Source organism: Bufo gargarizans, chromosome 1, assembly GCF_014858855.1.
Source record: "Bufo gargarizans isolate SCDJY-AF-19 chromosome 1, ASM1485885v1, whole genome shotgun sequence".
In the NCBI taxonomy this organism is placed as follows: domain Eukaryota; kingdom Metazoa; phylum Chordata; class Amphibia; order Anura; family Bufonidae; genus Bufo; species Bufo gargarizans.
The window spans coordinates 235,164,011-235,191,962 of record NC_058080.1 but is presented as its reverse complement, the minus strand read 5'-3'; positions in this window follow the sequence as shown (position 1 = coordinate 235,191,962).

The window sequence follows — 27,952 nt, the reverse complement described above, 5'->3', positions numbered from 1 at the left end:
GCGGTAAGGTGGTTGATTTTAAAAAAAAATTATTGTTAATTTTACACAGTTTTCACACTCAGATGCCATGATCATGTATGAACCCGGCATCTGAGGATTACAATGACGGGCGCGGCGCTATAGCAGCTCCCTGTCATTGCACCCACTACGAAGTAAATTTTTTTGTAAAAAATGAGTCCAGATTTCTCCTTTTTATTTTTCTATGGCCCCCGTTCCCTGCTGTCAGCGTTTAAAAGTGCGCTGAAATACATTGTCAGGACTGCTGTGCCTGTGCACAGGATTTCCATTATGTCAGCAGAGCACAGCAGTACGCATTGTGTTTTTCACTGCAGCTTTGAGTGCTCTGTGACCTAAGATAGCCTTAAGGGTCCATTCACACGTCTGAAAAAATGGGTCCGCATCTGTTCCACAATTTTGCGGACCGGGTGTGGACCCATTCATTTTCAATGGGGCGGCAAAAGATTCGGACAGCAAGTGACGGACAAGAAAGGGCATTTCTATTATAGTGCCGGCAATGTGCAGTCTGCAAAATGCGGAACGCACATGGCCAGTGTCCGTGTTTTGAAGATTGACAATTTTCGGACCGCAAAACACTTAATTTTTTTTAGGGGTTTTCCAGAACTTCGATATTGATGACTTACAGTATCCTTAGACAGGTCATCAAAGTCAGATCACTACGAGCCCAATTCCATGTACCCCTGCAAGCTGAATATTTGCAAACTGGAATTGATACAGAAAGTGTAATGGAAAACTGTTTAGTGCACACAGAATGAACTTTTTTTGATGAAACCTTAGTATCCATTTAAGAGTAGAAGTGTTGGATACTGGCTACACCTCTGACAATCTTAGGCTGCAGTAAACTTGCCAAATACAGGATATTATGTGTTAGCGACACCAGGGCCGATCCTAGGGTCACAGGCGCCTGGGTGCAGAAATATTTCTGGCGCCCCCACATGGGCGTGGTTATCTTACTAACTCCTCCCCTTTACAATGTTTCTATGGCAACAACTTCAGCCCCACCCCCTTGCAGTCTAGGGGCGGAGCCAAACCCGGAAGCACAATTGAGGGGCAGGGCCAGCCACCAGTAAGATAGGAAGGCTTCAGCCAACACACAAGCTTTGCAACAATATAGGAAGCTACAGAAAAGTCTTATAATATCCTCAGTGGATCTCAACCTCCCAAACCTCCACACCCTGTACAGGTCAGTGCCCCCGAAATTGTTCTCACAGACAGTTCTCCAGCAACTCTGGCAAATACCACCTATTCCGTACAGGGTGGGTTTACATCTGCGTTATGCCATTCCGTTATAGGTTCCGTTTCAAACGGAATATAACGGAATGGCCAGATGGAATGCAAAACGGAAACCTTTAAGGGTCCATTCACACGTCCGTTGTTTCTTTCCTGATCTGTTCCGTTTTTTGCGGAACAGATCTGGACCAGTTCTGTACCCATTCATTTTCAATGGGTCCTGAAAAAAAATCTGAAATTGAGCTGTCCGATTTTTTTCAGGACCCATTGAAAATGAATGGGTCCTGATCTGTTCCGCAAAAAACGTAACAGATCAGGAAAGAAACAACGGACGTGTGAATGGACCCTAAGAGGCATTCCGTTTTGCTCTGTCCTAATAGAAGTTTATGAGAAAGCATAACGGATCAGTCTGGGTCCCCTTATGCAAGACGGACTTTGTTTTCAGTCTTGCATAACAGGAACCAGATGGATCAGTTTTGATTCCCATAGACTTTTAAGAGGACGGAGAGCAAACGGAAAGCCTCTTGCAGAGTCTGCACTGTACGAGAGAGAGATAGCAGTGGCTGTGAAGGGGAAAGTTCCAGAGCACAATGACAGCCCCAGAGCCTCTCTGCTGCCTGACCAACCGTATGCTGCCACAGCGCCAGCCCAGCCTGCAGGACATCAGAGAGGCCTGGGGTCCACATTATAGCACCACTACATTTACTTATTATCAAAAAGCATCATACATAACCAAGCAAAAGCCAGAATATAATAAAAGACAAAAACATTAAACTACATTTATAATAAAACAATTTACTTACAAAAGAAGCGATTCAGTCGTCTGCTGTACCGTCCTCTGCTTGCTTCCACTGATTATGTGCCCTCCTTTCTGTCTCTCCTCAGTGCGCAGGCGCACTGTTATGGGGGATCTGTGGATGACAGTATGACACACTGTTATGGGGGATCTGTGGATGACAGTATGACGCACTGTTATGGGGGATCTGTGGATGACAGTATGACGCACTGTTATGGGGGATCTGTGGATGACAGTATGACGCACTGTTATGGGGGATCTGTGGATGACAGTATGACGCACTGTTATGGGGGATCTGTGGATGACACACTGTTATGGGGGATCTGTGGATGACGCACTGTTATGGGGAATCTGTGGATGACAGTATGACGCACTGTTATGGGGGATCTGTGGATGACAGTATGACACACTGTTATGGGGGATCTGTGGATGACACACTGTTATGGGGGATCTGTGGATGACGCACTGTTATGGGGAATCTGTGGATGACAGTATGACGCACTGTTATGGGGGATCTGTGGATGACAGTATGACGCACTGTTATGGGGGATCTGTGGATGACACACTGTTATGGGCATCAGTGGATGACGCACTGTTAGGGGGCATCTGTGGATGACGCACTGTTAGGGGGCATCTGTGGATGACGCACTGTTATGGGGGATCTGTGGATGACACACTGTTATGGGGGATCTGTGGATGACACACTGTTATGGGCATCAGTGGATTACACACGGTTATGGGGGCATCTGTGGATGACACTGTTATGGAACTTATGGGGACATCTGTGGGTGACACACTGTTATGGGGCATCTGTAGATGACACTGTTATAGGTGGCCGGGGGGATCTGTGGATGACACACATATATGGCAGGCAGCGCAAGCATCTTGTGTAATATAAATGTGTCATCATCCACATATCACTTCTCCTCCCCCCCCCCCCCCATAACAGTGTCCCACCCTATTGTAAGACGTCCGTTCCTTTATGTAAGTGAGCTATTGAGCTTGTAAATAAACTTGTGCAAAGTATATGAGTAGTTAGTAACTACTCATATAGTTTGCAGTTTGCACAAGTTTATTTACAAGCTCAATAGCTCACTTAGGGCTCTTTCACACCTGCGTTATAGTCTTCCGGCTTAGAGTTCCGTCGTCGGGGCTCTATGCCGGAAGAATACTGATCAGGATTTTCCTAATGCATTCTGAATGGACAGTCCGTCCTTCAGGATGCATCAGGATGTCTTCCGTTCCGGAACGGAAAGTTTTTTGGCCGCAGCAAATAGCGCAGGATGCTGCGCTTTTTGCTCCGGCCCAAAATCCGGAACACTTGCCGCAAGGCCGGATCCGGAATGAATGCCCATTGAAAGGCATTGATCCGGATCCGGCCTTAAGCTAAACGTCGTTTCGGCGCATTGCCGGATGCGACGTTTAGCTTTTTCTCAATGGTTACCATGGCTGCCGGGACGCTAAAGTCCTGGCAGCCATGGTAAAGTGTAGTGGGGAGCGGGGAGCAGCATACTTACCGTCCGTGCGGCTCCCGGGGCGCTCCAGAGTGACGTCAGGGCGCCCCAAGCGCATGGATCACGTGATCGCATGTACACGTCATCCGTGCGCCTGGGGCGCTCTGACGTCATTCTGGAGCGCCCCGGGAGCCGCACGGATGGTAAGTATGCCGCTCCCCCGCTCCCCACTACTACTATGGCAACCAGGACTTTAATAGCGTCCTGGCTGCCATAGTAACACTGAAAGCATTTTGAAGACGGATCCGTCTTCAAATGCTTTCAGTACACTTGCGTTTTTCCGGATCCGGCGTGTAATTCCGGCAAGTGGAGTACACGCCGGATCCGGACAACGCAAGTGTGAAAGAGGCCTTACATAAGTTACTATCTTATTCTTATCTAATATAATCTATCACTAATCATCACTATTCAGTATTCACTCTAACTTACTGCCTGGGACAGTCAGGAGTCAGGAGGACTCCAAATGTATTCTCACAGCACAACTTAGTACAAGCCAGTTGGCACTACTAGGGCGCAGGGGCGGGCACTGGCAGGCAGAAGCTGGTGGCGTGACTGGCGTGGCACTGGCAGTGCTCCAGTCCCGCTCTTCAATATTCAAAATTGGCGGCCGGCGGCAGCGTAACTGTAACGTGACGTGACGTCACTCACTACGTTACGTCGCAGTGAGCGACGTTACGCTGCCGGCCGCCGGAAGATGGGAGGCAGTCAGGCAGAGCACGGAGGCGGAGCACAGGAGGCGGAGCACGGAGGCGGAGCACAGAGGCGGAGCACAGGAGGCAGAGCACAGGAGGTGGACTACAGGAGGCGGACTACAGGAGGCGGTCTACAGGAGGCGGTCTACAGGAGGCGGTCTACAGGAGGCGGTCTCAGTCTCACACGTGAGTCACGTCAGTATATGTGTGTGTCTGTGTCTGTTCTTTGTGTCACAGTGGGCTGGCAGGAGGCGGAGCGGAGCAGTCACAGACAGTGACAGGGGTGTGAATTGATAGGCCATACCCGGCCGGCCGGCGGCCGGCAGTCACGGACTCGTCACTGTCACGGCACACCCCCGGCCCCACTCGAACCCTGAGGCTGAGGCGGCCCGGCCCACCGGGCGGTCCGGAGGTGGTTAGAAAAAAAAAAAAAGTCAAAAAAAAAAAAAGTCCCGACGGCTCGCTCGGCGCCTTTCGGGTGACAGCGCTGGGGTGCGGGGCACCCACTGCACCCCGTGTAGGATCGGCCCTGAGCGACACATACATGCTCATTAGCATATGCAACACATTTTGTTGCAGTCCCTTGCTGAGTAATTAGTGTACTCTATCCTTGCTAGTTGTTTCTTAAACATTTCTTTGGAGAACTGTGTATTGTTCTATTTGGTTCTATGTCCAAAATGTATTAAATCCGAGTAAGGCCTAGTTCACAAGAACGTATGGCTTTTTCAGTGTTTTGCAGTCCGTTTTTCACGGATCAATTTTTCCGTTTTTTGTTTCCGTTGTGTTTCAGTTTCTGTTCCGTTTTTCCGTTCCGTTTTTCCGTCTGCCATGTACAGTATACAATAATTACATAGAAAAAATTGGGCTGGGCATAACATTTTCAATAGATGGTTCAGAAAAAACTGAACGGATACGGAAGACATACGGATGCATTTCCGTATGTGTTCAGTTTTTTTTGCGGACCCATTGACTTTAATGGAGCCATGACCCGTGATTTACGGCCAAATATAGGACAAGCTCTATCTTTCAACGGAACGGAAAAATGGAAATACAGAAACTGAATGCATACGGAACACATTCGTTTTTTTTTGCGGAACCATTGAAATGAATGGTTCCGTATACGGAACACAAAAAAACGGCCCGTACACTCGCAAAAAAAACGTTTGTGTGAACTAGGCCTAAGACTGGGTTCCATTGTAAAAAAATAAAGGAATACACTAAAGGGGATGTCTCACTTCATCAAATAGCATTTATTATCTAGAGCAAGTTAATACAAGGCACTTACTAATGTATTGTTATTATACATATCGCTTCCTTCGCTTGCTGGATTAATTTTTAAATCACATTATACACTGCTCATTTCCATGGTTACGACCACCCTCCAACAGCGGTGGCCGTGCTTTCACACTATAGGAAAAAGCACCAGCCTATACAGGTCCTTCTCGAAAGATTAGCATATTGTGATAAAGTTCATTATTTTCTGTAATGTACTGATAAACATTAGACTTTCATATATTTTAGATTCATTACACACCAACTGAAGCAGTTCAAGCCTTTTATTGTTTTAATATTGATGATTTTGGCATACAGCTCATGAAAACCCCAAATTCCTATCTAAAAAAATTAGCATATCATGAAAAGGTTCTCTAAACGAGCTATTAACCTAATCATCTGAATCAACTAATTAACTCTAAACACCTGCAAAAGATTCCTGAGGCTTTTAAAAACTCCCAGCCTGGTTCATTACTCCAAACCGCAATCATGGGTAAGACTGCCGACCTGACTGCTGTCCAGAAGGCCATCGTTGACACCCTCAAGCAAGAGGGTAAGACACAGAAAGAAATTTCTGAACGAATAGGCTGTTCCCAGAGTGCTGTATCAAGGCACCTCAGTGGGAAGTCTGTGGGAAGGAAAAAGTGTGGCAAAAAACGCTGCACAACGAGAAGAGGTAAACGGACCCTGAGGAAGATTGTGGAGAAGGACCGATTCCAGACCTTGGGGGACCTGCGGAAGCAGTGGACTGAGTCTGGAGTAGAAACATCCAGAGCCACCGTGTACAGGCATGTGCAGGAAATGGGCTACAGGTGCCGCATTCCCCAGGTCAAGCCACTTTTGAACCAGAAACAGCGGCAGAAGCGCCTGACCTGGGCTACAGAGAAGCAGCACTGGACTGTTGCTCAGTGGTCCAAAGTACTTTTTTCGGATGAAAGCAAATTTTGCATGTCATTCGGAAATCAAGGTGCCAGAGTCTGGAGGAAGACTGGGGAGAGGGAAATGCCAAAATGCCTGAAGTCCAGTGTCAAGTACCCACAGTCAGTGATGGTGTTGGTCCACTGTGTTTTATCAAGGGCAGGGTCAATGCAGCTAGCTATCCGGAGATTTTGGAGCACTTCATGCTTCCATCTGCTGAAAAGCTTTATGGAGATGAAGATTTCATTTTTCAGCACGACCTGGCACCTGCTCACAGTGCCAAAACCACTGGTAAATGGTTTACTGACCATGGTATTACTGTGCCCAATTGGCCTGCCAACTCTCCTGACCTGAACCCCATAGAGAATCTGTGGGATATTGGGAAGAGAAAGTTGAGAGACGCAAGACCCAACACTCTGGATGAGCTTAAGGCCGCTATCAAAGCATCCTGGGCCTCCATAACACCTCAGCAGTGCCACAGGCTGATTGCCTCCATGCCACGCCGTATTGAAGCAGTTATTTCTGCAAAAGGATTCCCGACCAAGTATTGAGTGCATAACTGAACATAATTATTTGAAGGTTGACTTTTTTTGTATTAAAAACACTTTTCTTTTATTGGTCGGATGAAATATGCTAATTTTTTGAGATAGGAAATTTGGGTTTTCATGAGCTGTATGCCAAAATCATCAATATTAAAACAATAAAAGGCTTGAACTACTTCAGTTGGTGTGTAATGAATCTAAAATATATGAAAGTCTAATGTTTATCAGTACATTACAGAAAATAATGAACTTTATCACAATATGCTAATTTTTTTAGAAGGACCTGTATAAGCTTCCACATTCTTTGCCACCAGAGAGGCCGGCACTTTTTCCTATAGTGTGCAAACATGGCCACCACTGATAGATTAGAAGGTAGTCGTAACCATGGGAACAAGCAGACTATAATGTGATGGAAAAATGAATTGAGCCAGGGAAGGAGACAATATGGACAAACACAATACATTAGTAAGTGGCTTGTATTAACTTTCTCTACATTATAAATGCTATTTGCTGAAGTGAGACAACCCCTTTAACGTATACCTCAAACAGATTCTACACAGTGGCATCCGTCACCATAGAGTTCCATTGTAAAAAAAGAGTATATGTTAATGTAGACACTTATTTTACTGGACTCTGCAGTATGGAAAAGTGTGGTGTACTACACTTTTGTATCCCCCCCCCCCCCCAACATATATGTTAAACATAGGGCTAAAACCTGAGGCTAAAAGTTTTTCTTCACATAAAGGATGAGTAAAAATGTTTCATAGGAAAGGCTTTCAATATGGTAAATGAACACAATGTAAAAAAATACTAATCCAGCTTGGCCTCAACTGTTACATTAGCTGATGAAGAACAGTCATTTCTCAATTGCTTTAAAATAACATGGAACAGTCATTTCAATCCCAAAACAGCTCCTGCCAAAGTATGACCACAAGACTCCAAAAAAAGAAAAATCCCTCATGAAATAATGATTGCAGTTCTAATGTACTTTACCATTGCTCCAACCGCTAGCTCACATGTTGTCTATTAAGTTTTGTATGAATTTCAGAAGCATTGCTAGTTACTGTTAAATAATGCATGGTCACATGGATGTCACACTGGCCTCATGCTGTACGAATCTTCACATATGTATCATTAGATGGCCTTAACGTTTTAGTAGTGACTGTTTTTCCCTTTTGCATCACAGGTAGGCAAACGGACAGCTAAATCAGTCCATATTCAAGGACTAATACAGCAGCTCATACTTTCTGAGGCAACAATGTCAAATTTATAGGAAGTGTGACTGGACCCAGGGGAAAGTGGGCCAATGCCATTTTTTTGATTGACCATTATCTATTTGATGATTGCCGATAATAATTACCCTCCTCAAAACCAAGTTCTTCTTAGGTTCCGAAGTCACTGCACTGGGTCCTGAAGTCATTCAGCGGCACGTTGGAATGTGTAGCGGTGCACAGAACGCCCTGATGCTGCTCATGTCAGCAGCATGTGTTTTGTGGTGCCAGGGCTAAAGAAAGGCCTTTGGATAAAGGAAAGGTCTGTGGTCTGAATATTTTATTTTTCTGGCCTCGTGTCTGAATTTAGGGGGCTAGGAATTTAGTTAATTTAAAGGCCTTAATTAAAAGGTCTGGTCTGGGGTCTGAATCTATTTTTGGGTCTGAATTAATGTTGGGGTCTGGTCTATGATCTTATTTTTTTTTTTACGTGGTCTAGTCTAGGTTTTGTATAGTGCATATTGCGGGGTCTGGTCTGAATCAATTTAGGCATCTAGTCTGGGGTCTGAATTTACATAGTTACATAGTTAATACGATTAAAAAAGACATAAGTCCACCAAGTTCAACCAAGGGATAGGTCAGGATGTGAATCCCAGAAGGAAGGGAGACTCAGATTTCTACACATTTCATAAGCATTAATGTAATTTGCTTTCAAGAATTCATCTAAACCCTTTTTAAAACTGTCCACTGTTCCTGCTGTGACCACGTCCTGAGGAAATCTATTCCACAGATTCACAGTTCTTACAGTAAAGAAGCTTTGACACTTCTGGAGACTGAACTTTTTCCTCTCCAATCTGGGGCAAAGCCCCCTGGTCTTTTAAAGGGCATTTTATATGGAACAGTTTTTCACCATATTTTTGGGATGGTCCATTTATATATTTGTATAGGTTAATGATGTCCCCCCTTAGATGTCTCTTCTCAAGACTAAATAAATTTTATTTTTTTAATCTTTCTTCATAACTTAGACCCTCCATGCCTTCCTCACTCTCATCTGTACTTTTTCCAGCTGCAGAGCATCCTTTCTATGTACTGGTGCCCAGAACTGAACTGCATATTCCAGATGAGGCCTCACCAACGCTTTGTAAAGTGGTAATATTACATTCCTGCCCCGCGAGTCCATGCCTCGTTTAATGCATAACAATATCCCGGTGGCCTTAGAAGCAGCTGATTGACATTGTATGCTGTTATTTAATCTACCATCTACAAGGACACCCAAATCCTTCTCTATAAGTGACTCTCCCAGTGTTACATCCCCTAGGACATACTGTATGAAAAAAAAATTGAATGTTTCACGAATTTGTGTGTCATAGGGTCTGGTCTTTGGTCTGAATTTATGGTTCTTTTCTAGGGTCTGAATTTACTTTGTAACCTGAGACCTGAATATAGTCTGAGGTTTGAATAGTCTAAGGTTTAAATTTAGAGTCTTAATTAGTAGCCTAGTCTGATGTCTGAATTAGAATTTAGGGGTCTGGTTCAGGTTTGAGTTTAGAGATTTGGTCTGAATTAATTAAATAGTCTGGTCTGTAGTCTGAATATACTTTGGGGCCTTGTCTGGGTTGAATTATTTTGCAGTCTGATCTGTGGGTTTGAATTTATTTTAAAGTCTGGTCAAGGGTCTATTTTTACTTTAAAGTCCGAATTTATTCTAAGCTCTGGTCTGGGGTCTGTCTCTTTCAGACAGATGGTTTAGAATCTGAATAAATTTAGGGGTCTGGTTTCGGGTCTGAATTAATATTAGGATTTTGGTCTGGGGTCTCAGTTTATTTGTGGGTTTTTTCTGAAGTATGAATTAATTTAGGAGTCTGGTCTGGATCTGGGTTATGAATTTAAAGGCATTTTTCAGGAATTTTGACCTTTTTTACCTCAATCCTGAAGCATGCAGTACCTGGTGAAAAAATCATAGCCACCTGCCTCTCCATTCTGGTGCCCTGGCTCTATTCAATGATCTGGTAATTTCTCAGTTCCTGGCCTGTTTATTCCCAATGACTGGCCTCAGCAATGATGTAACGTGTACTCAAACAATGTTCAATAAATGACCATAATCATATCGATAGGAGTAGATAAAATAATACTGCACAACAGAATACACTTGAAGGCAAAATGCATGGGAAATGTAAATATTCATATATCTGTACTAGAGTATATGTGTACTGCAAATGTGGTTGCAACAACCTCATGTCATATAGCAATTGGAAGGGGACCTGTTACTTTGAAAATGCAGCCAATTACTCTGCATTTTCATGGTAACACGTTCCCTTTAACAACCTCATGTCATATAGAGATTTATATTCTAACTTCATATGGAGCTATACTCTTACATGTGCCCACATACATGTATTTATAAATATAAATCTATATACTTTGTTAACATACGTTATTGTGTTCACAGTAATGGCTGTATCTACAACGGAGAAAGAGTAAAAAATATGGTTTCATTTATAATTTATTTTATGTTTTGACCATGTGTGACCATATTTTATTCTTGTTCAGCATCTAGGATCAGTGTGTTACTATGACATTGTGCATCCTGTTCCCAAATGTTTTAATTGCTACTTAGGTGTTCCTAGGTGCATTAGTGCCTATTATAGTCCAATTAGTAAAGCAATACATAGCATTTCTACAATTTAATTAGATTTTTTTTTTTTTTACAGTAAGCTGACTGTTTTTAGTATGCTTCCCCAAACAATGGTGCTAATTAGCACTGAGAATGTATCCAGGCAGCCATTGTAGTGTAAGAAGAATGCCTTGTGTAATTACCTGTCACAGGCAAGAAAAACTCAATTACCTTCCCTCTGTTGAGAATTTGCAAACAGAAGACACATTTTGACTAGTGTTGAGTGAACCCGAACTGTAAAATTTGGGTCCGTACCGAACTTTGTGAGTTCGGGTACCCAGACCCGAACCTGAAATGTGCTGGAAAGGTTCGGTGTTCGGGCATTTAATAAAGCTTTTGAAAGGCTGCAGGGCAGCCAATCAACAAGCTTTTAAGCTGTGGACACAGAAGCCATCACAGCTATGCCTGGTAATGGCATGGCTGTGATTGGCCGGTGCATCATGTGACCCAGCCTCTGTACAAGCTGGATCACGTGTAGCACCGACCATCAGCTCTGAGTAGTGCAGGGACAGGAAGCAGGCAGCTGAAGCGAGGGAGAGTATTAGGAATCTGGCTATTTGTTTTGTGGGTGACCTATAATGATTTTTTTGTGGGTGCAATACACCAGCTTTGCACCCCTGACACAGAAATATAATAATAAATCTGGCTGTTAATTCTGTGGGTGACCTATAGTGATATTTTGTGGGTGCAATGCACCATTTTTGTACCCCTGACACAAAAATATAATAGTTAATCCGTCTGTTAGTTTGGCCGGTGACATATACCCATTTTTGGTGTGAGATATACACTCACCTAAAAAACTATTAGGAACACCATACTAATAAGGTGTTGGACCGCCTTTTGCCTTCAGAACTGCCTTAATTCTACATGGCATTGATTCAACAAGGTGGTGATAGCATTCTTTAGAAATGTTGGCCCATATTGATTGGATAGCATCTTGCAGTTGATGGAGATTTGAGGGATGCACATCCAGGGAACGAAGCTCCTGTTCCACCACATCCCAAAGATGCTCTATTGGGTTGAGATCTGGTGACTGTGGGGGCCATTTTAGTACAGTGAACTCATTGTCATGTTCAAGAAACCAATTTGAAATGATTCGAGCTTTGTGACATGATGCATTATCCTGCTGGAAGTAGCCATCAGAGGATGGGTACATGGTGGTCATGAAGGGATGGACATGGTCAGAAACAATGCTCAGGTAGCCCGTGGCATTTAAACGATGGCCAATTGGCTTAAGGGGCCTAAAGTGTGCCCAGAAAACATCCCCCACACCATTACACCACCACCACCATCCTGCACAGTGGTAGCAAGTCATGATGGATACATGTTCTCATTCTGTTTACGCCAAATTCGGACTTTACCATTTGAATGTCTCAACAGAAATCGAGACTCATCAGACCAGGCAACATTTTTCCAGTCTTCAACAGTCCAATTTTGGTGAGCTTGTGCAAATTATAGCCTCTTTTTCCTATTTGTAGTGGAGATGAGTAGTACCCGGTGGGGTCTTCTGCGTTGCTCTTCTATCAGCTTGAAATAGGTCGGCCCATTCTCCTCTGACCTCTAGCATCAACAAGGCATTTTCGCCCATAGGACTGCCGCATACTGGATGTTTTTCCCTTTTCACACCATTCTTTGTAAACCCTAGAAATGGTTGTGCGTGAAAATTTCTGTAACTCAGCAGATTGTGAAATACTCAGACCGGCCCGTCTGGCACCAACAACCATGCCATGCTCAAAATTGCTTAAATTACCTTTCTTTCCCATTCTGACATTCAGTTTGGAGTTCAGGAGATTGTCTTGACCAGGACCACAACCCTATATGCATTGAAGCAACTGCCATGTGATTGGTTGACTAGATAATCGCATTAATGAGAAATAGAACAGGTGTTCCTAATAATTCTTTAGGTGAGTGTAAGTGCACTGAATATGTGACAGGGAAATTAATATAGTTAATCAGTCTGTTAGTTCGGTGGGTAACATATACACATTTTTGGTGTGAGCTACACGTTCACTTTATACGTGACAGGGAAATTAATATAGTTAATCTGACTTTTAGTTCGGCCGGTGACATATACCCATTTTTGGTGTGAGATACTGGTGCACTGCATACGTGACAAGGAAATGAATATAGTTAATCTGACTGTTAGTTCGGCCAGTGACGTATACCCATTTTTGGTGTGAGGTACACCTGCACTGCATATGTGACAGGGAAATTAACATAGTTGATCCGTCTGTTAGTTCAGTGGGTGACTTATTCCCATTTTTGGTGTGAGGAACACCTGCACTGCATACTTGACAGGGAAATTTATATAGTTAATCCGACTGTTAGTTTGGCCGGTGACATATACCCATTTTTAGTGTGAGGTACACCTGCACTGCATACGTGACAGGGAAATTAATATAATCTGTCTGTTAGTTCGGTGGATGACCTCAAAGAATGAGGAGAGCATTAAATAAGGAATGTGGCCCTGGTCGTGGTGCTGCGGGTGCTGGAGGCGCTCCTGTTGCAGGGAGAGGACGTGGTCGATCTGTGCCAGCTATACGCCCAAATGAAACACCTTCCTCAGGTGCACGTAGGTGTCAGGGCGTTCAGCGTAATTTTGTAGGGCCGAATACCGGTGTATGAATGGTGAGGCCAGAACAAGTAAAGGCGGTAGTAGATTGGATGGCTACCAGTGTCTCCAGTTCCTTCACATTGTCTCCCACCTGGTCCCCTGCTGCACCTGCAGCCCATGGGCATCTGTCTTTCACCTCACCCCCTTGCAAATCATCCAAGAAGTCTGAGCCCCAAGTCATGCAGCAGTCTTTTATGCTTTTTGATGACTCTGCTGGCAGGGTTTCTGTGGGCCATCCACCTATTCCTGCTCCAGAAGTGGAAGAGATTGAGTGCACTGATGCCCAACGACTTATGTTTCAGGATGTGGACATGGGGGGACCACCGCAGAACGTCTCTGATGATGATGACGAAACACAGGTGCCAACAGCTGTGGTTTTCTGCTGTGTGCAGACCTGCAAGGAGGGCAGGGGTGAAGAGTGGGTGGAAGATGATGTGGAGGATGATGAGGTCCTAGACCCCACATGTGCAGTTCGGAGGAAGAGGTGGTGGTCACACAGCGCCAGCCACACAGCAAAAGAGGGAGCAGGGTGCAAAAGCAGAGTGGGTATCCCCTAGCCAGTATGCCTGCTACTGCCCACTGCACCCAGGGACTGAGCACACCAAAGCCAGCTCCAAGGAGTTCCCTGGCGTGGCAGTTCTTCAGACAATGTGCTGACGACAATACGTGAGTGGTTTGCACGCTGTGCAATCAGAGTAAGGAGAGAGGCATAAATGTTCTAAACCTTAGCACCACCTGCATGACCAGGCATCTAAATGCAAAGAACAAGCTGCAGTAGAGTAAACACCTAAAAAAACACGAAAGAGCTCCTCCTGGTCCCTCTTCTGCTGCAGTCTCGGCCTCTTCCTCCCCCTCTGGAGTGACAGTGGCACCTACCACCCTGCAAACAGAGGATGTGGCAGCAACGCCACCATGTCCGTCTCCGTCACCAAGCATCTCCACAGTGTCCAATGGAAGCGTTCAACTGTCCATCTCCCAAACACTGGAGCTGTGCCAGCATCTTCCTGGCCTTTGAAATGCTGTCATTCCTTCTGGTGGAGACAGAGACTTTTAAAAACCTTATGGCAGCAGCTGTCCCACAGTACGTGGTTCCCAGCCACCACTACTTTTCCAGGCGAGCCATCCCTGCCCTGCACAACAAAGTGGCAGACAAAATCAGGTGTGCACTGCTCAACGCCATCTGTGGCAAGGTCCACATAACTACCGATACGTGGACCAGTAAGCATGGGCAGAGACGTTATATGTCCCTAACTGCACACTGGCCAAATGCAGTGACGTCTGGGCCTGATGCGAATAGAAGTTTGGTGCATGTCCTACCGCCACCGAGGATTGCAGGACATGTCTTATTGCCTCCTGTTGCCTCCTCCTTCTACTCCGCTTCCTCCTCTACCACCTCCTCATCCAGTCAGTGTAACACCTTCACCACCAACTTCAGCATAGCCAGGGGGAAATGACAGCAGGCTGTTTTGAAACTCATCTGTTTTGGGGAAAAACCCCACACTGCGCAGGAGCTGTGGACAGGCATAGAAAAACAGACCAATGAGTGGTTGGTGCCGCTGAGCCTCAAGCCTGGCCTGGTGGTTTGCGATAACAGGCAAAATCTTGTAGCAGCTCTGGGGCTAGCCGGTTTAACGCACATCCCTTGCCTGGCGCATGTGCTGAATTTGGTGATGCAGAGGTTCCTGTAAAATTACCCCGATATGTCAGAGCTGTTGCAGAAAGTGCGAGCCGTCTGTGCGTGCTTTCAGCGTTCTTACCCTGCTACTGCTCGCCTGTCTGCACTGCAGCAAAACTTCGGCCTTCCCGCTCACCGGCTCATATGCGACGTACTCACAAGGTGCGCTCTGTGGAACAGCACCACTTCACCACCGAGTGGGCCTCCATGCGGGACATGTGTGCCACGTTGCGCTGTTTCCAGTACTCCACCAACATGGCCAGTGCCATATACAGAGCACACAGACGATAAACCTCCCACAGAGGACATCTTGTTGCCTCTGGGCAGCCTGGCACACATGAGCGACTACATACTGCAGTGCCTGCCCAACGACCGCCAAGTTGCACACATTCTAACTAGTGCTGATTACTGGGTGGCCACCCTGCTGGATCCCCGCTACAAGGAGAACGTGCTGTCCTTAATTCCATCACTAGAGTGTGTTCTGAAGATGTGCGAGTACAAGCGCACGCAGGTAGACGTGCTGCTGATGGCATTCATACCTGACAGCAGGGGCTCAGTGGAAGCACAAGGTGAAGGCAGTGGAGGAGGAGGAAGAAGTCGCCAACGCAGCTGGGGCACTGCCAGCACCTCAGAAGGCAGGGTTAGCATGGCCGAAATGTGGAAAAGCTTTGTCAGCACGCCACAACAACCAGAACCACCATCTTATCTTATATGGAACGTCTTAGCAGGAGGCAGCATTTCAGCAACATGGTGGAGCAGTATGTGTGCACACGCCTACACGTACTGAATGATGGGTCTGCCCCCTTCAACTTCTGGGTCTCCAAATTATGCATATGGCCTGAGTTTGCCCTTTACACCTTGGAGGTGCTGGCCTGCCCTGCAGCCAGTGTATTGTCCAAATGTGTGTTTAACACGGCAGAGGGGTGTGGGGGTAATCACAGATAAGCGCAGCCGCCTGTCCACTGCCAACATGGACAAGCTCCCGTTTATTAAAATGAACCAGGCATGGATCCCACAGGACTTGTCCGTACCTTGTGCTAAGTAGACAAGTATACCGGCCGCATTCAACCATTGGTATACTCTAGCGCACCTTCTCTTTGCATTCTCTTTTCTATTTCCCAATGTTTTGGGGTCTTCCAAATCTTAGGATACTTTCACACTCGCGTTTGGTGCGGATCCATCATAGACGTATCTGTTAAGATAATACAACCGTCTGCATCCGTTCAGAATGGATCTGTTTGTATTATCTTTAACATAGCCATGACGGATCCGTCTTGAACACCATTGAAAGTCAATGGAGGACGGATCCGTTTTCTATTGTGCCAGATTGTGTCATTGACTTACAATGTGTGTCAGAGCGGATCAGTTTGGCACAGTTTCGTCAGACTGACACCAAAACGCTGCAAGCAGCGCTTTGGTGTCCACCTCCAAAGTGGAATGGAGATGGAACGGAGGCAAACTGATGCATTCTGAGCGGATCCTTTTGCATTCAGAATGCATTAGGTCAAAACTGATCTATTTTGGACCGCTTGTGAGAGCCCTGAACGGATCTCACAAACGGAAACCAAAACGCCAGTGCGAAAGTAGACATAAATTTTTTTAAAAATTTAAAAAATAAAGGAAAAATCTTGGCTACCTCCTCCTACACCGCCGCTTCCACCTACACCGCAATGTCTACCACCTCCTCAACCACCTACTCCACTTTGACCTCCGCCTCCTAGTTTAAGATTATTATTTTAAAAAATTTCTATTCTATGTTATTTGAAGTAATTTCCCTATCCCCATTTGTACTGCTCTTACCCCCATTTGCTTCCTTTTGCAGCCCTCTAGCCCTTACTACGACTTTTTTTCAGCCATTTTAGTGCACAAAAGTTCAGGCCCCGATTTACTTCAATGGGGTTTGGGTTCAAGTTTGGGTTTGGGACTCGAACTTGAACCCAAACCCCATTGAAGTCAATTGGGACCTGAACTTTTGTGCACTAAAATGGCTGAAAAAAAGTCGTAGTAAGGGCTAGAGGCTGCAAACCCGAACTTTGACCCAAAGTTCAACCGAACCTGGCAAACACGAACATCCACGAGTCTGCTCATCCCTAATTTTGACACATTGTGTTTCTTGCCTTGCATTATACATTAACAGCTTCACTTATACTTACTGTTTTATAAAAATACTTCAATGATTATGTTCAGATCAAAAAACTATAAAAACATTTAGGTAATCAAGCTCTATTCTCTCTGTTATGATGGAGTAAGTGGAGACAGGTTGAGTGTTGGTCAGCGTGAATTATCTTGAGGGCCCATACATCTATTCACTGATAGGAACTAATAGGTTATTTATTAAAAATGAAAGCAGTAAGTGATCTCTCCCACCATCAGAACTATATAGCATTATGTTGGAGCTATATGACAGTAACTGGCATTACATGGCACTATGTGGACAATTTATTGAACCATACAAACTTTTTTATTCGCCTGGACATGCATGTACTATTTTTCAAGGCACTCTATGGTTGTATTATTTTGCCATTGTGTATGGGTATTATTTGTGCACTATGTGGCGGTATTTATTTTAATAATATTTAAAGGAATGGTTCAGTTTTGTACACATTTTAAAATATAATTGAAACAGAAAACTTGAAGTAAGATCACTGTTGACCACTAGACTGAAGGACACCATGATGCTACTCCATGACCTGCCTTTTCCATTCTGTGGCTCTGAGATCTATGTATCATCAATTCTGTAGTCAGGTGTTCCCATTCAAATAATGAGTACAGCTTTTGCAAAATGGCTGTTAACAGTATCCTGTAGAAAGGACTGATAAGAGATTACAGTTGTCTTGGCTCTATTTACGCTAGTGTTTGTCTTCATAGTATTCTGTACTGTTATCAGTGTCGCCATTGAATTTAATGTGACGTTTTAGATGCCAGTTTTGGCAAACTTTCTATACAAATATTTTTTTCAAACAGTCATCAAATACTCTAAACAGGTGTCCTTCACATTACAGATAGATGATGGTGCATCAGGCATCAGTACCTGTGTTCTTTCTACAGGATGTCCTCAATTCATGAGCTGTTGGTGTACTTGATGGCTCGGGTTCAGATACATGGCTCCAAATACCTGAACAGTTTATGGACACGTTAAACTTTGAAGTGGTTATCCCATCATTTACAAGCAATAGGCCATCACTATCTGTTTGACAGGGTCAGACACCAGGCACCCCTCCCCTATTTGCTGTTTTGCAGTGCAATAGACAGAGCTGGTTAGTGCAGTACTGCTTCCATTGACTTCAATGGAAGAATTGCTGCAGCAACCAGCTCTATTCACTACATAATGGATGGCACTGTTTAGTATTGGTGCTGAGTTCTGGCATTGGAGCTACTGAAAAACAGCTGATTGGCCAGCCTACAAAGTGTTGGACCCCCACTAATCAGATAGTGATGGCTTATCCTGGGGATAGACCATCACTTGTAAAGGGTTGCACAGCCCATTACATTTCCTAATCTAGTGCAGAATTTCTACCATCAGAGTGCTGATGCCAGTTGGGAAACTTTTTTAAACTTTAACCCCTTAAGGACCCATGACGTACATGTATGTAATTTCTTTGCGGGACTTAAGGACCCGTGACGTACATGTACTTCATGGGGATCGGGCGGGTGCAGGAGCTGCGCCCGTACGATCCGCGGCAGGGGTTCAGCAGTCACTGATAGCCGGACCCCTGCTGCATGTGCCAGCATCAGTGATGCATTAACCCTTAATTTTCCCCAAATAAAGTAAAAAATTATTTGTAAAAATAGGGAAAAAAAGAAAAGTAGACATATTAGGTATCACCGCGTCCGTATCGACCGGCTCTATAAACATATCACATGACCTAACCCCTCAGATGAACATCGTAAAAAAAAAAAAAACTGTGCTAAATAAACAATTTTTTTGTCACCTTACGACACTAAAAGTACAACACCAAGCCATCAAAAAGGCGTATGGCCGCCAAAATAGTACCAATCTAACTGTCACCTCATCCCGCAAAAAATTAGCCCCTACATAAGACAATCACAAAAAAATAAAAAACTATGGCTCAGAATATGGAGACACTAAAACAAATTTAAAAAATGGTGTTATTGTGTAAAACTTAAGTAAATAAAAAAAGTATACATATTAGGTATCGCCGCATCCGTAAGAACCTGCTCTATAAAAATATCACTTGACCTAATCCCTCAGGTGAACACTGTACATTTTAAAAAAAATAAAAACGGTGTACAAAAAGCAATTTTTTTGTCACCTTACATCACAAAAAGTGTAATAGCAAGCGATCAAAAAGTCATATGCATCCCAAAATAGTGCCAATCAAACCATCATCTCATCCCGCAAAAATGGTACTCTACCTAAGATAATCGCCCAAAAACTGAAAAAACTATGGCTCTCAGAATATGGAGACACTAAAACATGATTTTTTTTTTGTTTCAAAAATGATATTATTGTGTAAAACTTAAATAAATTTAAAAAAGTATACATATTAGGTATTGCCACGTCTGTAACGACCGGCTCTATAAAAATATCACATGACCTAACCCCTCAGATGAACACCGTAAAAAAATTAAAATAAAAACAGTGTAAAAAAAGCAATTTTTTGTCACCTTACATCACAAAAAGTGTAATAGCAAGCGATCAAAAAGTCATGTGCACCCAAAATAGTGCCAATAAAACCGACATCTCATCCCGCAAAAATCATACCCTATCTAAGATAATCGCCAAAAAACATAAAAAACTATGGCTCTCAGACTATGGAGACACTAAAACATGATTTTTTTTGTTTCAAAAATAAAATCATTGTGTAACAAACGCTTTGTTATGTAAAACTGATATATTTGGTATTGTCGCGTCCGTGACAACCTGCTCTATAAAAATACCACATGATCTAACCTGTCAGATGAATGTTGTAAATAACAAAAAATAAAAACGGTGCCAAAACAGCTATTTCTTGTTACCTTGCCTCAAAAAAAGTGTAATATAGAGCAACCAAAAATCATATGTACCCTAAAATAGTACCAACAAAACTGCCACCTTATCCCGTAGTTTCCCAAATGGTGTCACTTTTTTGGAGTTTCTACTCTAGGGGTGCATCATGGGGGCTTCAAATGGGACATGGTATCAAAAAACCAGTCCAGCAAAATCTGCCTTCCAAAAACCGTATGGCATTCCTTTCCTTCTGTGCCATGCCGTGTGCCCGTACAGCAGTTTACGACCACATATGGGGTGTTTCTGTAAACTACAGAATCAGGGCCATACATTTGGAGTTTTGTTTGGCGGTTAACCCTTGCTTTGTGACTAGAAAAAATGGATTAAAATGGAAAATCTGCCAAAAAAGTGAAATTTTGACATTTTATCTCTATTTTCCATTAATTTTTGTGGAACACCTAAAGGGTTAACAACGTTTGTAAAATCTGTTTTGAGTACCTTAAGTGGTGTAGTTTGTAAAATAGTGTCATTTTTGGGTGGTTTCTATTATGTAAGACTCAAAGTGACTTCAGCCCTTCTGTACCTGTTCTCTGTCTGGATCCACTCTGTTCCATGTGTAGCCTAGCAGTGATCTAACTGTGACTGATAGCCCGGCAATGCTGAACTGCTTCTGACCCTGTCCTATATCCAGCCTGGCAGTGCCTACTGCTTTTGATCCTGTCCTATGTCCAGCCTGGCATTGCCTACTGCTTCTGATGTAGCCTGATCCTTGTCTGTCCTGCAGGGCCTTACTGCTTCTGTTCCTGTGTTTGTCCTGCCTTCGTGAGAGGGCTCCTGGGTTCTCCGAGGGGAGGATCTCTAGTCTGTGTGCAGTTCTGCCTGAGATCGCCCTGCTTTCATACCGCTTGGGGTCCAGGCATCTGCTTCTGTGCTGGTTCCCGTTTGTTGTGTGATCCATGTCCTGTGTTTCGTTGGGTTCCAGTACTGGTGTCTGTTTCCACTGGTGCTTGCACCATCGTGGTTCTCCGCAGGTAGCAGCCAAGTGTACCGGGACCTTCCTGGAGGTGCGACCACTGAGCCCTCGGCTCAGTTCATCCCCACCACCAGGGGCTCTGTGAAGAACGGGGCTCACTGGCTCTCCACCTTCTGGGTTTTGCCTCCGGTCTGTTGGTGCACTTGGTTCTGTGGTAGTGCTACTACTTTTGCTTAAACTGTCGTGTTCTTTTATTACATGTGTAATAAAGTTCTCTATTGGTCCCTGGTCTGCATCTTGCCTTTGTCCAGTTTGCAAGACGTCCTGGAGGTCTGCCTTGGGCCTCCGGCATGTGACAACGGTATACCATAAAAAGCATTTACTGTGCAGTCTATATACTTTTTATTTACAAAGAAGTCTTTGGGTGGCTCATCCCACTGTATGCTTACCATGGGAGGTATACAGTATGTCAGGAACATTTTCTGATATATGTATCCAATGCAGGGGCAGACTGGAAACTTAAACTGATACTGGAAAAAATAAATAAAAGTGCCCCCATTTTGTAGGCAGGTCCAAATCGACAGAAGGTGGGGCAACACAAGAAGGCAGGGTAAACAATACCATAGTGCAAAATACAATCCCAGCAGAACCATATAATACAGTGTAGCACAATATAATGCCCCAAAAGCTTGCCCTCTGTGGTGGCTATTGATAGCTCCCATCTACTGCTCTCCTCCTCGAGTTGTCTATGAAGCAGGGACTTAGGAGATGAAGTGCGGGCCACAGCAGTTCAATTCAGGAGGGCATGCGGTAGCCGGATGGGTACATGAGTACCTGATTCTCACAGCGTTAATTACTGTTGAGAGCTAATTATGTACCCAGTCAGTGGCCGAGAGGAGGACTTAGGTGGTCCCCTGGGGCATAGTTCCACTGGACTATTTCCCTGTAGGGTCTATGGCCAATTTGTGCCTGATCCAATGGAAGCTGAAATCTTGTTGTAAGCAAGGCCTTACATAGCGCTCAAATTAGTTCTGTGCACACAATAGAAGAAGCAGAAGTACTATTACTAATTCTGGCAATCACCTGGACGCTGGCAGACTGGTCGTGTGACTGAGCTTCTGCAACTGACCAGCTCTTGGAATACAGTCGCACACTACTTTTCTTTAGTTTAGCCTCAAAATAGTTTCCCCAATTAGGACATGTTATATGTGGAGACAAACTGCAGACAATGACAGATCAAAATAGAAAATTCCATTATAATGCATATTAACAAAATTGTCCTCATGTGAAAAATATCTTTCCTATACACTACCAGTCAAATAATTCTAAAATTGTTATGACTAGATATGTCTAAAATGGTAAAGCAATAAAGCCCTAGTTGTCATGAAAAATTATTCAAAGACCAGTTGGCAGCATTCTCTCCAGGGTCCCAGGGAGTCTCTGACTGCCGGCCACCTGATAATTGTTCCCACTGAGTGTCTGCAGGAAGAATTGATGCAGAAGGATATTAGAGATATTGGAGAATTGGAAAACCTTTCAGTATACAATACTCTTTAAAGATGAAAAAATACCTAAGCAATAAAGGGGTGAAAGGAAAGAAATCATTTTAGATAACATAAACCAATTGAAATACAATTTAAATACAGCCTGTTCTTCCCAGTATTAACGATGCAGATTAGAGACATTTACCAATTACATCCATATTTTTACACTCTTGAAATATGCTGTAGTTAGAGATGATGATGTAAAATCTGTGAACACATTAGTCATATCCATTTCTAGACTATAAATTATTCTGCTTTCCTGATTAAACTATAAATAGATAATGTGTATTCAGCTGCAGCTAGAAACATTGATTTTATACAGAGCCAATGATAATGAATATATCTAAAGTTATTATAGAAAGTGCTACCTTTGATTAACATTAGCTCTATCGTCAGCAAATATGACATGTAGCATCTTGTACTTTACAAGGATGCACATAGAAAAGTAGAAGACTTGTCGACGGCAACTTTTTGTCAGTCAATCAGGGATGAAGCTCATCCAATGTAAAAACTGTTAATATGATCCCTATCTACTATGCACCATTTGTAATAGGGGTGTTTTCTCATGTAGGAAAGGGGACTTTGGGGTCCCTCAAGCATCAGGGCCTTAAAGTGTAAGGCCCCTTTCACACGAGCTAGTTTTCTGCAGGGGTGCAATGAGTGACGTGAACGCAGAGCACACGCACTGAATCCTGACCCATTCATTTAAATGGGTCTGGGTACATGAGTGTTGCTTTTCACGCATTACTTCTGTGTTGCGTGAAAATCGCAGCATGTTCTATATTCTGCATTTTTCACGCAATGCTGGCCCCATAGAAGTGAATGGGGCTGCGTGAAAAATGCATTGCATCCAGATGCACTGTGTTGCGTTTTAAACGCAAGTAACTTAGCAACAGTGAAGGGATTTAAAAACAGGCTGTATTTCAAATCCCTGAATCAAACCTCTGTATGTACAGGGAGTATCTCACAAGGCCTGAACCAGTGTAGGCCTGAAGTAAATATATCTTTGTCCAAAATGACTGTATTTCAAATTCCTGATTCAAACCCCTGTATGTAGAGGGTGTATCTCACACGGCCTGAACCAGTGTAGGCCTGAAGTAAATATATCTTTGTCCAAAATGACTGTATTTCAAATTCCTGATTCAAACCCCTGTATGTAGAGGGTGTATCTCACACGGCCTGAACCAGTGTAGGCCTGAAGTAAATATATCTTTGTCCAAAATGACTGTATTTCAAATTCCTGATTCAAACCCCTGTATGTAGAGGTGGTATCTCACAAGGCCTGAACCAGTGTAGGCCTGAAGTAAATATATCTTTGTCCAAAATGACTGTATTTCAAATTCCTGATTCAAACCCCTGTATGTAGAGGGTGTGTCTCACACGGTCTGAACCAGTGTAGGCCTGAAGTAAATATTTCTTTGCACAAAATGGCTGTATTTCAAATGGCTGTATTTCAAATCCCTGAATCAAACCCCTGTATGTAGAGGGAGTATCTCACACGGCCTGAACCAGTGTAGGCCTGAAGTAAATATATCTTTGCACAAAATGGCTGTATTTCAAATGGCTGTATTTCAAATGCCCGATTCAAACCCTTGTATGTAAAGGGTGTATCTCACAGGGCCTGAACCAGTGTAGGCCTGAATTCAATATTGGTGCACCAAATGGCTGTATTTAAAATCTCTGAATGTAACCCAAATGTATTAAGGGTGTATCTCACAATGACATCTGCATCAAAGGATGCTAACTATATTTTTTGTGCCCAAATGAGTGTTTGTTTAACAACTGAATTTGACCGCAGTATATAAGCCTGTAATTTCACACATGCTGATGCTGCAAGGCCTGAAAATAGTGTTTTTTGTCCAAAAAGTGTGTTTTTAAAACCCCAGAAAATTATGGGTGTATTTCTACCTTAAATTGCACACTGATTAATCCAGATGTTGTAGATTGCCAAAAAAGTCTTTTTTTGGTAACAGAATATGAAAGCTGTATATATTAAACTGGAATTTAACACTTGCAGATCTGGAAAATACAGTTTTTTGAAAAAAAATGTGTGTTTTTAAAACCCCAGAAAATGATGGGTGTATTTCTACCTTAAATTGCACACTGACTAATCCAGATGGTGATTTGCAATGTCCCAAAAGCTCAGATGCAGTGATGGTGCACTGAGCTTGCATAAAATGGCCGCCACCGCCACCCACCTAACTAACAGAATTATAAAAGTTATTTTTTTTTTGGTCAATGGCTTCAGGGCAGGGTAAAACGATTGTGTCCTGCACCCACACAACTATTTCTAGGTAGATCGCTGAGTTAGATTCTCTCCCGGAAATCACAAGTCCATTCCTCTCCCTACACTTGTAACAGCAGAGTGACGTGCAGAGCTATGTGACTCAAGCTTATATAGAGGCTGGGTCACATGCTGCTCTGGCCAATCACAGCCATGCCATTAGTAGGCATGTAGTATGACGCTTGTTAATTGGCTGCTGTGCAGCCTTTCAAAAAGCGCCAAGAAAGCACCGAACACAGAACCCGAACTTTTACGGAAATGTTCGGGTCCGGGTCCAAAAATCCTAAAGTTCGGTACGAACACGAACTTTACAGTTTGGGTTCGCTCAACCCTACTCATTATGTTTTTGAGGGTCACCAGCAGGCCAGCAATCATAATTTTTCAAGGGTGTTTATAATGCCCTTCTTTATGTGTAATAAAGGGTTATTGGAGTGGCGGTTCCTTGTATTTTTTGGCAGCCCTTTCACTTAGTGCATAGGCTTTATGAGTGTAGGATTCCCACTACCTGAACAATTGTACAACAGTGTGATTGAGGCCCTCCTTTATGTGATATACAGGTTGTATCGGAGTGCCTCTTCCTTGTAATTTTTGGCAGCACTTGCACTTTATATAGAAGTAAATATACAGGAAAGAATGTTTCTTAACAATTTTTCCTCTAAAATCGATTTCATCTTCGGTTTTGTGCATATTATTGTCAGCCTGTAAAAGTGGCGTACTACTCGGACAACATCGTTCCCAGCAGTAACCTGGGAGTCCAAGATGCATCCAGACATCCTCCCCATGCTGTTCCCGAACCATTTCGGTGGTGTTTCTATCAATGTCTGACCTTTTCCTATGAACCAGACACCCTCCCCTCTTCAGAGCAGGGGGTGCCTGGTTTAATGCTCTGGTTCTCCCATTGACCTCCATTGTGCTCTGCTGCTCGGTAGAGCACCCGAACATCCCAAAGTGTTCTACTTGAGCACCAGAGCACCCTAGCTGATACTTCTTGTGCAGGTGAGGCCGTGTATTTTGGACAGCAGGTTGGTTGGGGGGGTACCACGACCGGTACAAAAAGGATGCCACATGTCTAGAAATAGCCCAAGAGCTGTTTGGTGGAATGTAGGAGAAAAGTCAAGGCCAGAGTCGCCAGAGGTTTGTTAAGTGGCCATCTATACATGTTTGATCCTCCCTAGCATAGCACATGGCATACGCTGTCCTCCCTAGCATAGCACATGGCATATGCTGTCCTCCCTAGCATAGCACATGGCATACGCTGTCCTCCCTAGCATAGCACATGGCATACGCTGTCCTCCCTAGCATAGAACATGGCATACGCTGTACTCCCTAGCATAGAACATGGCATACGCTGTCCTCCCTAGCATAGCACATGGCATACGCTGTCCTCCATAGTATAGCACATGGCATATGCTGTCATCTGTAAGATGTATTGTTTAGTTGAATGTTTGCTGGTTGTTTTCTTATTTGAAGTGGAAGAAGTCAAGAATTGGTGGCGGAGCTGCAGGGACCAGTTTAGGGATGAGATGCAGCACCATGGCCACAGTGGGTCCAGGGCAACAACAAAAAAAGGCCCTATATTTTCCAGGACCAACTGATGTTCCTCCATCCATTACTGGAGCTACGTCCGTAAGTTCATTATAAACAATGACGACTACATGTTTATCAATACACACTGTATGTTGAGTATGTGGGTAATGTAATTTGTAGCAATGTGTAAATTAGAAATGTCATAGTTGATGATAGCAACAATCCCGATTCCTCCTTGTATTAGCATAAGTAGTTGAACAACATTACAAGTGGAATAGGATTATTTGCAAAGGCAAGCTATGCCACTTCTAATTTCCCTAATGTTGCTACATGACCACATATGTAATATGTTGGTTAGTTTAACAGGACCTGTTACCGCTCCTGACATGCCTGTTTTAATAGCTTCATGCATTCCCCATGTAATAACAATTCATGAACATCTATTCTTATGAATCTACTGTATTTTTTGCCCCATAAGATGCACTTTTTTGGGGGGAAAATGCCCCTGTGTCTTATGGGGTGAATGCTGCCATTTTACATCGCAGACTGCGATGTATCAGCTGGAGGGGCCGGTGTCGTGCAAATGCGGCGGGGCGGTGCGGTCACTGTACTCCGGCCCCACCGCTCACTCACTGCTTTATTGACTAAACCTTTTATACTACCGTAATAACCTTAATTTAAGTTCCAATCCCCAGCCCCATCTGTACTACTTACTAAATGTCCTGTAGCAGGAAGAGCAGGCCGGGCGGCCGGTCGTAACTTACTGACGTCACGTGCCTGCGCCGCCTACTTCATTCATAAAGTAGGCGGCGCAGGCACGTCACGTGACATCAGTGAGTTCCGGCCGGCCGCCCGCCCTACTTTTCCTGCTACAGGACATTTAGTAAGTAGTACAGATGGGGCTGGGGATCGGAACTTAAATTATGGTTATTAATATAAAAGGTTTAGTCAATAAAGCAGTGAGTGAGCGGCGGGGCCGGAGTACAGTGACCAGGGCGGCCCCGCCGCATTTGCATGCCACCGGCCCCTCCTCCCTCCCCCCTCCCACAGGTTTAGCGCTGGTATATTAGGGCATCTGTGGATACCACTATTATGGGGTGGGGGATATGTGGATGGCACTGGTATGGGGTGGGGGATCTGTGGGTGACACATATATAGCAATGCCACCCACAGATCCACCCCCCATAACAGTGCCATCCACAGATCCCCCTCCATAACAGTGCCATCCACAGATCCCCCCCATAACAGTGTCATGCACAGACCACCATTAGTTAAAAACCCACCAAAAGCACACCTTTTGGTTAAAAAATATTTTTTCTTATTTTCCTCCTAAAAAACGTAGGTGCGTCTTATAGGGCGAAAAATACGTATGTAGTGGCGTCCCTTTATTATTTCCTGCTAGAAGTTATAATTGAATTCCTATATGCCTTCTAATAAGGGTAATTAATAAACACATGTCACGAGTGGTAAACGGTCCAATTTAAACTAGTATTATGTTCAAAATGTCTTTTGCGGAT